The sequence below is a fragment of the Pezoporus occidentalis genome, unplaced genomic scaffold, assembly GCF_034315485.1.
Source record: "Pezoporus occidentalis ecotype Australia unplaced genomic scaffold, CSIRO_AGI_Poc_V1 ctg266, whole genome shotgun sequence".
NCBI lineage: Eukaryota > Metazoa > Chordata > Aves > Psittaciformes > Psittacidae > Pezoporus > Pezoporus occidentalis.
In genome coordinates, this window is record NW_026914567.1 from 503,395 (window position 1) to 516,380 (window position 12,986).

The 12,986-nt window shown below is 58.9% G+C and overlaps 2 protein-coding genes across 10 annotated transcripts in view; both read left to right on the forward strand.

The window, feature by feature from the left end:
- Window positions 1-12,986, forward strand: part of RBFOX3 (RNA binding fox-1 homolog 3) — a 136,888-nt gene that overhangs the window by 48,384 nt on the left and 75,518 nt on the right. The gene's annotated exons all lie outside the window — the stretch shown is intronic.
- CANT1 (calcium activated nucleotidase 1) overlaps window positions 11,264-12,986 on the forward strand; it is a 93,420-nt gene continuing 91,697 nt past the window's right edge. The window contains exon 1 of the mRNA XM_062624386.1: window positions 11,264-11,268. The gene's annotated coding sequence lies outside the window, so the exon portion shown is untranslated. The remainder of the gene's footprint in view (window positions 11,269-12,986) is intronic.

The window sequence follows — 12,986 nt, forward strand, 5'->3', positions numbered from 1 at the left end:
CTCCAAGCGGGGCGGGATGCTGCGTGCTCCCTGCCCTGGGATGCGCCCGTGGTCCCCGGCTCCATCACGCCGGCCTGCGGGCGCTGCCGGGTGCAGGCAGTGTGTGGGTCCAAGCCGGCAGCACCAACATGGATCAGGAAACTCTAGCGTTTAAATTTTGTTATTTATTTTTATTTTCCATTTTTGACATTGTTCCTCAGCCCTCTATCGCGCTCCTTGTTAAGCTGTTAACTCACTCCATTTATTTAGTACGAGCATTGCTGAGAGCTCATTTTTATCTTGGTGAAAACCAGACTTGCTCATGGGCGCATAATGAAATTGTATAAATATACCCTTAGCTGGGAATCTAATTTATTTTTCCTGTTCATTATGGGGTAGAAGGCCATTATGAGATGTATAACTTTTTTTTTCCCAGTGCTGGAATTGAAGGGCTGGTGCGGACTCTTTTTATACTGATGATTTCGTCCTGATTCAATTTAAAGCTGGTTAGAGCTCAAATACTGGAGCATAATTGACAAAGATCAGTGTGGGTTGTAATGCTAATGTCTTGTCTGTGGCTCGGCAGCAGTGCTGGGTGAAGGCAGGTTGGAAACTGCGTCCAGCAGAGAGTGGCTCGGTCCTGGTGTGCCCGGGACGGGTACAGGGAGTAGGATTGAGGTGCCCGGGAGAAGCGCATCCCCAGGGATCACTGCCGAGCCCTGGGAGCGTGGAGCCCGGCTCGTCTGTGCCACAGGGAGCAGCAGTGCCCCACGCCAGGGTCAGCAGGACGTTGGTCTGTCCATTTGTCCATCAGCGGGATTGATTTTTGACTGTATTGATATTGCTATAAAGTCATGTTTATAGAGCTATAATTAAGCGGGGCCATTTAGCAGGCAGTGTTAAGTGCTGAGCAGATTTATGGCACAGTGCAGCCTTCTGCGGTGTTATATTTCACCATGAAGTACACCGGGTTTTTATGCGTTCTACGATTGTGTTCGTTTGACAGTGATTAGTATAATGGGGGGTTCCGGGGTCGTGTTGCCAAGCTAAGGAAACAGCAATTCTGGTCCAGCTGCAGTATAAACTTAATTGCATCCATTTGCAAGTGACAGGAGCCCGGGTGTGTGGGAGCAGCTGGTGGGGCAAGCCCCGGCTGGTGGATGCTGCTCACCGGCTCTGCTGGCCACGGCTCTGAGGGTCCAGTACTGAGCAGAGGGGAGGACACATCCTGTGCAGGCACTCAGTGGCTGGGGGGGTCTGTTCTGCTCTGGAGAGAACCCCCCTGCAGTCCTGATCCAGGTCTGGGGCAGCAGCACCAGAGGGACGTGGAGTTGCTGGAGCGAGGCCAGAGGAGGCCATGGAGATGCTGAGAGGGCTGGAGCAGCTCTGCTCTGGAGCCAGGCTGAGAGAGCTGGGCTGGGGCAGCCTGGACAAGAGAAGGCTCCTGAAGGGGAGACCTGAGAGCAGCTCCAGTGCCTGAAGGGGCTGCAGGAAACCTGGAGAGGGGCTTGGGACAAGGGATGCAGGGACAGGCCAAGGGGAATGGCTTGAACCTGCCAGAGGGGAGACTGAGATGAGCTCTGAGGCAGAAGCTCTTCCCTGTGAGGGTGCTGAGGCGCTGGCACAGGGTGCCCAGAGGAGCTGTGGCTGCCCCATCCCTGGCAGTGTTCAAGGCCAGGTTGGACACAGGGGCTTGGAGCAAGCTGCTCTAGTGGAAGGGGTCCCTGCCCCTGGCAGGGGGCTGGAACTGGATGAGATTTAAAATCCTTTCCACCCCAAACCACTCTGGATTCTATGGGCTCCTGCACACACTCAGGTGGACCAAAATAACTGCTGCTGGGTTCCGGTGCCATGGGGGTGGCGTAGGAGAGCCTGCGGAACCCAGCTCCAATTTGGGGGTACCGGCAGCAGCGGCTCTGGGCTTTGCGCTGGCGTTGCCCAGGGCCAGGTTGTCTCCCTGTGCTGTGCTCCAGCCGTGCTCGCTTCCATGGGGAGAGCTGAGCTCGCCGCTGGCGAGCAGCAGTGGGGCCGAGGTTGCCGTGCCCCTGGCTGGGCTCCTGCCTTGCCCTGCGCTCCAGGGCTGCTTGGCTGGGGGACGAGCGATCAGGGGCCAAAGAGCCCCTGGTGAATTTGCCGCGGTGCAGTTAGAGCTCGCCTTGGCGGGCACTTGTCAGCCTTCCCTTCGAACCCTCCACCCCAGTGGCTTTCCTGAGACCCAGATTTACTGGCTCAGCCCTTCGCCATCGTGACGAGCTGCGGTGAGGTTCTGCAGGGCGGTTACGGAAACCCAGGGGAGGCTCTGAAGGAGCCAGTCCTGAGCATCAGGAGTTTCCGTGTCCTTCTGTGGGCACGTCCCATCCTTTAGTGGGGTATGGGGAGCCCCTGGGAGCACGAGCTGTCTGTACCCCAAGGTACAGCAGAGTGAGGCAGCTCTCCTGGCGCTGGGCAGGGTCGAGGTGTGTGTCTCTGTGTCCTGCTGTGTGACACTGGTCCCTCTCCTGCTGACCTAGAAGCAGTGGAGCACTGTGTGAGGCTCATGGATGAGCTGCCACAAGTGCAGTGATCCTATTTCTTCACAAGCAGGGATGGGGTTGGGAGAGGGCAGTCCTTCTTGCTCTTGCCCTTGCTATGTGCACTTTCCTAACTTGCTGCAGGAATCAGATGGGCTTTTGCCGACTAAGAGGTGTTAAACGGCTCTAAATACTCTTCACACTGCAATATCTCCACCACAGCGTTTAATTGAGTGCCACAGAAAGGCCTATAAATAAATGTAATATGCCTGTGCCAGTACCCTCCTACAGCATCTTGGAGCTTGCAGAAAAGTTGACGAGTGGCTTGTGCTCAGGCTGCAGCTCCTGCCCTCCCTGCTCCTGCCCTTTTCTCCCTTTTTCCCCCATCTGAGAGCGAGTGGCTCCAGCCCTGTCTGTGCTGCCCTGCCTGCCCCTGCCCGCCCCTCTGCAAGGCCATGGCTTTCTGCCCTGCTTTGTCTGACACAGCACAGTGTCTGTACAGCTGCATGTCCCCAGGACCAGGGAACCCTGTGGGTGCTGAGATGCTCTACAGCGATGCCATCCTTCTGGGATGCAGCCGCAGGAGCAGGGATGGGGGTTCTGGAGCAGCAGCCCGGTACCAGGCTGCAGGACCCATTGCATCAGGAACGGGAAGCTCCTTGCAGGCATCCCCACTGTTCCTGGAGGGTGCACCCCCAGGCACTGCACCCTCCTGCTCCCCAGGGTCAGCCAGCAACAGCAAGGAACAAATGCAAGTGTAGGAAATCAGAGCAGAGGGAAGGGTGCAGAGCATTTCCCAGCTGTTTGTGCTGTTCCTGCATCTGTATTTGTGTCTGGATTCCTTTGTGATTGGAGATCCGTATACACCAAAACAGGCGGATTTCCCACCAGGCTGCTTTAAATCTCTGGCATATCAGACTCCGAGTCCAAGCAGACAAATTGCGCTGTGCTTTATCTGTTGCAAAAGGTACTCTCTGGTTGCTGGCGTGCAGTGCTGCTCCCAAGGAGCACTGCTGAATTCTTTCCGTGTTCCTTCCCAGACCCTTTATCGTTAGAGAGAATAAACAAGCTTAAGAAAGGAGGAGGGGGCAGCTGGGTGCTCCTTGGGACCGCTGCTGATGCGGTGCTGGGTGTCCTCGGGGTGGCCACAGGACATGGGATGGAGTTGGCTGCTTGTGTGGGGCTGTTCCCACAGGCACCCCCAGCCAGGCTGCTCCGTGTGATGCTGTGGGGTCCCTGGGACAACCCTGCACCCGGCAGCTCCTCTCTGGGAAGGGAGCGGTGGGGCCTGGTCCGGATCCTCAGCCAACTGAGGTCCCTAAATAGGATGCTCAGACTCGTCAGTTGACTGCCTCTCCAGGCTGATGAGCCACTCTGCTGTTACTATTTAAAATCCTAATTGCTTTAATCAGCTCGCCTTTAGCCGCAGCTCAGCCAGCACAGGCCTGGGCTGAGAGCCCCCTGCGCTCTCCCGGCACAGCTGCATCCCTGGCACACCGTGGCTCTGCACCAGCATGTGCCGATGGCAGGGCTTGGCCACAGCGGTGATGGGCTGGTGGGATGGCTGCAGAGCTGAGTGCAGGTCTCCTGGGGAGCGGGATGACAAGGACTTTAATGGATGAGAAAAGGAGCTGCTGTCATCATGGGCTTTAAGATGCCAATGCTTTAATGAGCTGGGAATTCCCGGTGTCTTCTCCCGTAGCTCCCTGTGCTGGCCTTTATCAACATTAATTCCCTTCCAGGGTAAAATGACTTCTATCGGCCAGGACCAAGGACACTCCTGGTCCTGCTCCCCATTCCCAGGGGAGCACATCCAAGCCATGGCTGCACTTGCACCTTCTCAGGGCTGAGGTGGAGGTGATCGAGCTGCAGCCAGCCCTGGACATGGGTTTGGTGTCCTTCAGCCCTCTCCTGCCTCTGGCTCAGCTTTCCCAGGGGCAGCTGCAGGGGGTTTCTCTACCAGGGCCTCAGGGCAGAGTGAGATGAAGACGATGCTGGCTGATCAGTGCCAGGTACTGGCTGTGCTGGGCAGGGGCGGTAGATAAGACCCAAACCTGCGGGTACAGTGCCACCGCTGAGGGACTCCCTCCTGCCGTGCTCTGGCTCTTCGGAGCTGTGCAGATCCCCAGGGCCGGTCCCCTTCCTTAGCTTGAGGCTCTGCGGCTGCTAGAAGCCAAGCTGGGCAATAGGGATGCGTTTGCCCCTTGCCAAGAGGGACCTGGCAGGAGAGGGCTGGAAGCGGGGTGCCTGGGCCGGCAGCTGCAGGCAGGAAATGAGCAGGAAGCTGCCTGCTGCGGCTGGCGATGCCGCGGGACCTCCGCTGCGGCTCCTCCTCTCTTGTCAAGCCTGGCAGCATGGAAGGCGTTTTCCAGGGGCCGGTGCTGGCACCCCGGGTGCCAGCTCCCAGGGACAGGCTGCCCTCGCCTTCTGTTGTGCTGTAACTTGGCTTCTCTGCGTGCTGCATCCGCTTGCCATCCCTCGGCCAGCACCAAGCACACTCCTGTTCCCGTCCCACCGTGCTGGTGACTGCTCCGGCCTCCACACCAATGCCTATGGTGGGTTTGGAGGCAGAGCAGGGTCCCTGTCCCCCAGGGCTCGGTGCCTCCCTCACCCATCCCATGCCACCGCAGCCTGCCCGCCCTGGCGCGCCGGCGATGAGCGGAGCAGGGGCTCCCGGGTGATGTGGCCATGGCCCTGGGGCTGTGTGTCCCAGAATAGCCCTGGAGGAGCAGGGAAGCTCTCGCAGTGGGTTGTACAACTCGCAGCAGACTTCCCGGGGAGCGAGGACATCTCCGCATTTATTCAAGGACGTCCCTCCTCAATTAAATCCCAGCATGGCCTAAACAAATGGGCTGCTGAGATCAAAGGGGTTTTTTTCACTCTTTTTTTTCTAAATCATTGAAAAGGCGCATTGGAGGGCAAGTGGAGCGTTGGGCTTCTATTTGCCTGGTGGGGAGGAGGAACTTCCATTATATTCCCATAAAGGCATTTGCTGTGTTAACGTAGAGCTGGTGGAGCGTTGTTAGTGGCGGTTCCGAGGTGGCACCCCAGGAGGCTGCGGGTGGGTGCAGGATTGCTCATCACACACCAAGGGATCTGGAGCCGCTTGGAGAGATGCCATGTCCTAGATCTGGGGCCAGCCCAGACCCCTCACCCCGGCTGTGGGGTTGGTCCCTGCCTGGCTGTGCCTCCCCCAGCCCAGCTTGGATTGATGGTGTCGTTAAAGCATTGGGCTGGCCCCATTGCCTGGCAGGATTGATGGTGGAATCTGCCTCCGTGAAGGTTTTATCGCAGCCATTAAACAGCCGAGAGTGCTGCGGTGAGAGGCTGCTCCTGCTCTCACCGGTAATGATGGGGGTCACTCTGCTGGGGACCCCTCGGATGGGGGCAGTGCCGGGATCCCGCAGGCTACCAGGGGATGGGGTGGATTGGGATGCTGCAGCTGCGCGGGGATGGCCGACCTTGTGCAGGCTGAAGGGGCTGAAGTGCTGCTTGTCTGGGTGTGAATCCCGGGCTGGGTCCACGGAGGAGCAGCAGGGGCAGGGCACGGGCTTGCAGCCACCACAGGGCCTGACCTCCTCCCGCTCCCTCTGCCATGGACCCGTCTGTTAGGAATCGATCCCGTTGCCACCAGCCCTGTCTCCTTTTTCCTTTTAAACGGTGTCACTCTGCTATTTCCTGGCCTCTCTAATAGATTTTTATATAATCACTACAGTGCACTTTTAAAGAGTGATAGATCACGTTCATTGCTTTTCCCTGTGATTAATTTCCCATAATAGTCCTCTGTAACACCAAGGCAAAGAGAGGAGAGAGAAGAAAACCCCCACATTATCCACTTTGTGCTCAGAGTATAAATGAATTAGATTTAATTTTTGTTTAATTGTTTCCATAGCTCAGCCCCTGCTAACTTTGCAGGATAATTTATTTTGCAGTCTTGGGGAAAAGAAGGGAAGAAAAGTCCGTGCCGCCGCACGCTCTGCCCGCGGACGGGAGGTAATTACAGCTCCGAGCCTTATCTGCTCCTAATTACTGGAGCCGCCTTGGCCACGCTCCATTGGTGGGCCCCCTTTGCACACCCCAGGTCAAGCATGGACCAGGGTGTGGGGCCCGAGGGGCTGGGAAGGGACAAGCTGGGACCTGGGATGTTCTGATGTGTTTCCATACCCAAAGTGCAGGAACCTGGGGGCTACCGTGGGGCAGGGCTGGGCTCCCTTTCTGCTGTCTTGTGCTGTGGGCACCACAATGTGATGGAGGTGGGGGTCTCATTCCCACGGGACACCCTGGCCCCATGGGACGTCCTGACTCCACGGCGCTGCAGAGTGAGAGCAGGCTGGTGACTTGCATCTTGGGCTGAGAGGTAGCCAGGGCGAGGGGAGCTGGCTCTGGCCAGTAGATGTTTTTGGAGTAGCCCGTTAAGGGGAAGGTTCTGCAGGGAAAGTCGGAGCTGTGGGCGCTCTCCTGGCGTGGCTGAGCCTCGGGCATTCTGCTGTGGCCAGGTCAGAGCCAGCCCCCAGGGAGCTGCTCGCGGGGGCTCTTCTCTCAGCTCCACGGGTCTGAGGCGGCGCTGTCCTGGCCATGCACAGGGTCCTTGGCTTCCTGCGAATCGTGTCCGACCTCCCTGTGCCGGTGCCTGAGCAGGGGTTGTGCCAGCAGCAGGGACAGGAGGCTCTGGGAGTTGCTGCTGGCATCCAGCATCCTCCCCTCTAATGGCCCCCGGCCACTGGAGCCTGGTCCCATCCTGCTCCACTGTGATTGTGGGGAGGACAGCGGGGCCGGAGCCACCGAGTGTCCTCCTCATCCAGCATCACCATTAATCACCACCGTGGGGGCATCGCGCCCCTGCTTAGAATGCATGGGCAGTGCCGAGGTGAGGCAGGAGCTCGAGAGAGACTCTGCTAATCTGCTCCCTCGGAGATGGGCTACCTTCGGCCTGTTAATCAGTTGCAGTAATTACAATCCCAACTTTACATGTGGAATGTTAATTAAAGGATGGGACACAGGGACCTGCAGCCTGGCAGTGAGCGGTGTGCTGGCGGCGAGGGCTCGCTGGGCTGGAGGCTGGGGGTGACCCCTGAACCCTCTGTCTGAGGTGCTTCTCCTCCCTGCACAGAGCCGTGGTGATGCCGGGCAGGGTCCGGTGGTGCCAGGCAGGGTCTGGTGGTGGTGCTGGCAGGGCACCAGCTGGTTCTGGTTGCTGTCAGTTAGTGCTGCCTCTGCTTTGTGGTTCCTGGAACGCAGCTGCTGCTTACCTCTAAAATTTCTTTGGTGATGTGAAAGGCAAGATTTGATGGGGAAATAGGATATTGCAGGGGGAACTTAACTGCTCTCCCTGCTGCCTGCCCTGGCTCTGCCCTCCCTATACTCCTGAGTCTCCCCTTCTCTGGGCTGAGCAGCTACCTCCCTCTGCATCTCTTTCCTGTGCTCTGACCATCACTGTGGCCTTCTGCTGGATTCACTCCAGTGCATCAGTCTGCCTGCACTGGGGGCCAAAGCTGGATATGGCATCCAGATGTGGCCTTGTAGCGGCAGGGCTGATGGGGGGCATGCTGCTGGCTCATCCCTCTGCTCCAGCAGCATGCTTCTGCCCAGCTGGCCATGGCAGCTCTGCTCTGGGGACAGGGCTTGGTGTTTTCCTTCCTGGACTTCACCAGGTCCCCCTGAGCTGCAGATCCATCCCATGATGCCTCGCCTTGGTGCTGGGAGAAGATCCTTGCTCTCCATCCCACGCTGTTCTTGCTGCTGGTAGCTTTAGCCCTTGGCTGGTGCTTGTGCCAGTGCTGAGAGCTGGCTGATGCTGGTGTGTGGGCAGTCGAAGCCCCGGGTGCTGCCTCTGCAGAGCCCTGTGCTGCGATGCTTTGAGAAGCATCCCTCTGACCACACTGAGCCGCAGTTGTCCCTTCCCTGTCCCTGAGGAGCACGTGCTGTGGCGGCAGCCTGCAGCCCCTCCGCTCTGCTCTGTCCATGCCCTTGGTGTGTTTGCTGGGGCCACGGCTTCCCAGGAGATCACTCTGAGAGCCCAGGTTTGAGCTGAGCCCGGAGGTGCTGGGTGTTCCTCGCCGCTCCCCGCAGTGTGCCCAGGGCCTCATTAGGTGCAATGAACAGAGGAGGGATGCTGGGAGAGCCTCCTGCAGCTGGCGGAGGTGGGCATCAGCCGGGGGAGGCATTAAAACCCTGGTCAGCAGCAGCGGGGAGCGGTGCTGAGGGATTTGCCTGGGCGTTAGTGCCCTGGATTATTGCTGCCAGCAGCTGAAGGAGAGCAGGGAAGAGGCGTGAGCTGAGAGCAATGACAAAGAGGGGAAGGAGAGGAAGAAGCCCTGGAGGAGGAGGAGGAGGAGGAGGGGGAGGCTGGATCAGTGCCGCAGGCAGTGCGGGGTGCTCCAGCAGTGATGCTTTGCTCTCTCAGCATCTGCCTGGTCCCTGCTCCCATGTGTGTCCTATTCCTGTACCCTGTCCCATGGCAGCCACCCCCCCCCGGTGCTGCCGGGGGCTCCTTTCTTGTGTCTCCTTTGTTTTCCCCAGGGGAGGTGGAGCTGCCGGTCACTCGGATCTCTCACTGTCGCTTTCCCATGGGGTCTTGACCAGGTTCAATAAAGCTCTTCTGTCTCTTCATCCACGGTGATCATAAATCTGGGGCTTGTTTCAATGGGCTCTGGGCTGTTGCTAGTCTTCCCATGATCCAGCTTCTCAAAATGAGGAATGCTTCTCCTGGCATTTCGAACTCCCTCCCATCACCGGCGGCGTTGGAAAGGGCAGGGGGAAGGATGTGTGCGCTGTAGCAGCCAGCTCTGAAGGCAGCACCGGGAGCCACGAGTGGCTGGGAGGGCTGGTGAGGTGCAGAGCGAGGCACGGTGCTGGCACTGGTGCTCGGGTGGGTCCTGGGGGTGCCCCTGTCCCGCCTGCCCGTGCCAGAGCCTTCGCTGCTGAGGAGCTCGGCAGCATGAATGCTGTGCCAAGGTAAGGGAACAAGGGGCTGGTGCGTCCCGGAGCAGAGTGCGGTGCCGGGCTGGCCTTCCGCTGCCACGGCAGAGGTGGCACCCGTGCTGGTGATGTGCCCGTGCAGCTGACTCAAGCTGTGTTGGGGGTAGGTGAACCTGGAAAGCTGCTGTAGCTCTGGAGGAGCAGCACTGGTGGTCGGTGTTGCTCCAAGAGGAGCAGTGTTGTGTACTCGCTCTCCAGGTTTGGGATCAAGGATGATCCCTCAGGAGCTCTGTCTGGGAACAGCAGGACTGCAGCCTGGAGGATGGAGCGTGAGTGCGCTCAGAGCTGGCAGGGCTGAGCGCGGGGGCCGGCCCGTGGGGCAGCCGGGGATCAGGAGTCCACCTCGAGCTGGGATGAGGGATTCCCGCTCCCTGGCGCCCGGCCCTGCAGGGATTCCAGCAGCTGAGCACGGGACGGCTTCTCTAAAATACAGCCAGTGAGCAGCTGGTGGCAAGGGACAGGGTTTAAGATCTTTATGGAGAGGAGGAGCGGGCTGGATGTGCTGAACACATCCCCGGGTAGCTGACTGTCCCCTCGAGAGCCCGGGAAGTGTGTGGGGACCACTGCTGTCCCGCTGCCCTGTACAGATCCATTGTTGCCTCTCTGGCTGACCCTGCCAGCCTGATGAACAGCCCTTTTCCTTTAGAGCATTTTGGACCTGCTCCGTGATCTGTCAACCCCTCCTTCCCCAGGTACCGTTTCACAGCTGTATTTCGGTCACGCAGGAGGGGGCTGGTGGGGGTCATAGTGCTGGTCCCAGAGCTCCTGTTGATATCGATCCCACTTTGGGATACCTTCATCCTTCTGTGCTAGAAAGTGCTGGTGTTTCTCCATGCAGCTCCTTCCTCCTGGCAAAGCACCAGCTGCATCACCGGGAGAGACACAACACGGCTTTCCTGTTCCTTGTTCCCTGCCCTCCTCCCTGCTGCCTACCCCAAGGGCTGCCCGTAGTGCCTGGTTGTGCACCCTGTGAAATCCCGTGGCCCGTGAGATCCCGGCTGCACTGAGCCACTGATGGGCTGCTGCTATGGGGTGCAGGTATGGGCATGACCATGTGTCCTGGGCAGCCCCTTCCTGCACCGTACCAGATGCTTTCCATGCAGCTTGAGCTCTTCCATCTCATTCATTTTAGGATTAATTAAAGCATTTCTCATCCCTCCCTCTTTCTCTTCCTCCCTCCCTCTCCCCCATTGCATTCAGCTGCACGTGGATTTTAGGGTTGTGCTTGTTTACATCAGTTACATTTACATTAATGGGTTTTTGTTTTAGGGAAAACAGCAGAATTCCCACAAAAACAAATGTTCTTTGTGTCTCACGTGGGCACTGTGGCCCTGTTGGAGTGGAGGCTCTGAGGGGGGTGCCCTGGGCAGCCTCTGTCCCTCATCCCCAGTGGTGGGTATGGAGAGCTCCCACAGTGACTTCCAGCATCCATTGGGTACAGGCTGCAAGGCGCAGCACTGTGGGATGGGTCCCACACATCAGCAGCAGCAGGCGCAGATGCCAAACCACTGGCTCTGCCACATGCACTTGCAGGGATAAATCCCATCCCGGAGCGGGGCTGCTGCTGAAACCTGCCTCAGCCGGGGTGGGCAGCGGCTCCATCCCCTTCCACAAGGAAGTCGGGTGGGGGAGAGCGTTTTAGAAGACGAAAGAGAAAGGGGAGGGAGGAAGTGTAATGACTTCCCCAAATGGCTCTCAGCCTGTGTGTGCCTCTAAAGTTGCCTTTGTGCTCCTGCAGACAGGCCGGGCAGGGCCTGGCCCCAGTGGCGTGGCGCCGGCCGCCTTTGTCAGCGTGGCTGCGGTCCCGGTTATTAGCCGGGATACAGAGACCCAGAACCTCAGATCTTCTGTGTGGCTGGTGGGAGAAATAAGCAGAGCTGCCTTATCACGCTCATTTAACTGGTTAATACATCTTCAGAGCAAATAATGCAGTCTGTGGGTGAATTGCTTAACCAACCTCATTACTATTGTGCATTTAGCAGCTTGGAGGAAGATAATACCTTTCAGGTTTGACCCAATTTTAGTTTTTGTTGTCATAACCATGGAAAATCGACCTTCAGAGACCCTCAGCAGTGAGCCTGAATAGGAAGTGATTTACAGCAAAAGTGCTGTGCAGAATACCTAATGCACTTGTGCAGAGAAGCAGGCTGCAGCATAGTCCTGGCTCTGCCCCGGCTCCTGGCACACGCTGCGCATCGTTTGGGATGGGGTCTGTGGTGGCTCAGCCTTCACCGCTGCTTCACCTCACTGCACGGTGCTGTGCTTCACTCCCTCAGCGCCAGGGTGCTCCTTGGTGGGGCTGGCAGAGGCACCCTCTTCCCTGGCCATCACCGCTGGTGCCATCACTGGCTGTGGTGGTGCAGGACCCTAATGCTGGTGGCTGTCACCATGGTCCATGGCAGAGGTGCATCTGCAGAGCAGTTCTGCACTCAGTGGGTGCCATGCCCAGCCCAGGGGTTCCCAGGGGAGCAGCACCCCAGCCCTGCCTTAGCAGCTGCTCTGCCTCCGAGCATCAGGGCACGAGTGAAGGCAAAGAGGGGGAGTTCCTCAGTTCAAAACTGGAAACCAGAGGGCTGTAGACCTGTAAAGCCTGGGGGGGGGGGGGGTGCCCCACAGGTTTGTGCCTGGCTGGCAGGCGGGGGGGGCAGGGACTGATGTATCCCCTCTGTCTCCCACCCCGTGGCTCCCATGGCACTTTCTGGGCCTATTTTCTCCATCCTTTAGTTCAAGATTCCATTCCTTGCCTGTCTTTTCCTTTTTTTTTCACAGCTCTTTCATCTAATCGTAATGCACCTTTAGTCCAGCGGGGCTCTTGAGGCTGTGGTAACTCCCTGCTCTCCAGAGCTGGGCTAGGAAAATGCAAACGCTCCGAGAAGGGGTGCACCCAGCCCCCTGAGAGCCTCCGCTCGCCTCCCTGCTTGGCTCCTAATGAGCCTCTTCCTTCTGGCTCCTCATCCTCTGCCCGCTCGCAGCCTTTTCGGGACTGTGATGCGCCCACGGTGAGGCTGCACCCCATGAGCGGGCTCTCAGCCCGGACCTTCCTCTCCCCAGCCCCACTGTGAGCGCCGCGAGCCTCCCGCCTGTGCCTTGCCTGCAAGTGCCCCTCATCCGCCCGGCTTGCGCCGTGGGAAGCGGTGACAGCCCTGACGCCGCGGTGACAGCCCTGACGCCGCGCCGGCAGCGTTCCCACGGGTGGCATGTCACCCGCGCCGGGCGGGGGTGGTTCCCGTCCCTTCGGCTCTGTCTGTGGCAGGCAGAGACTTTCCCCGCTCCGGCGGCGGGGCTGCGTGGGACCTTCCTCTGGCTGCGGTGGGAGGAGGGCGGCAGGGAGGTGACAATCCTTCCTCCCCTTCCCCTCAGGCAGCTGTGAGCGGGGATGTGCCACCCAAAGCCTGGATCCTGCTGCTGCTGCGGCGTGTGGGAGGTCCCCGTGGTGCGGGATGCAGCCGACAGCAGAGCGGGTGATGCGCGGGGGGGGGCTCTGCCTGCTCCCATGGGGGTCTGCCAGGGCTGTGGTGC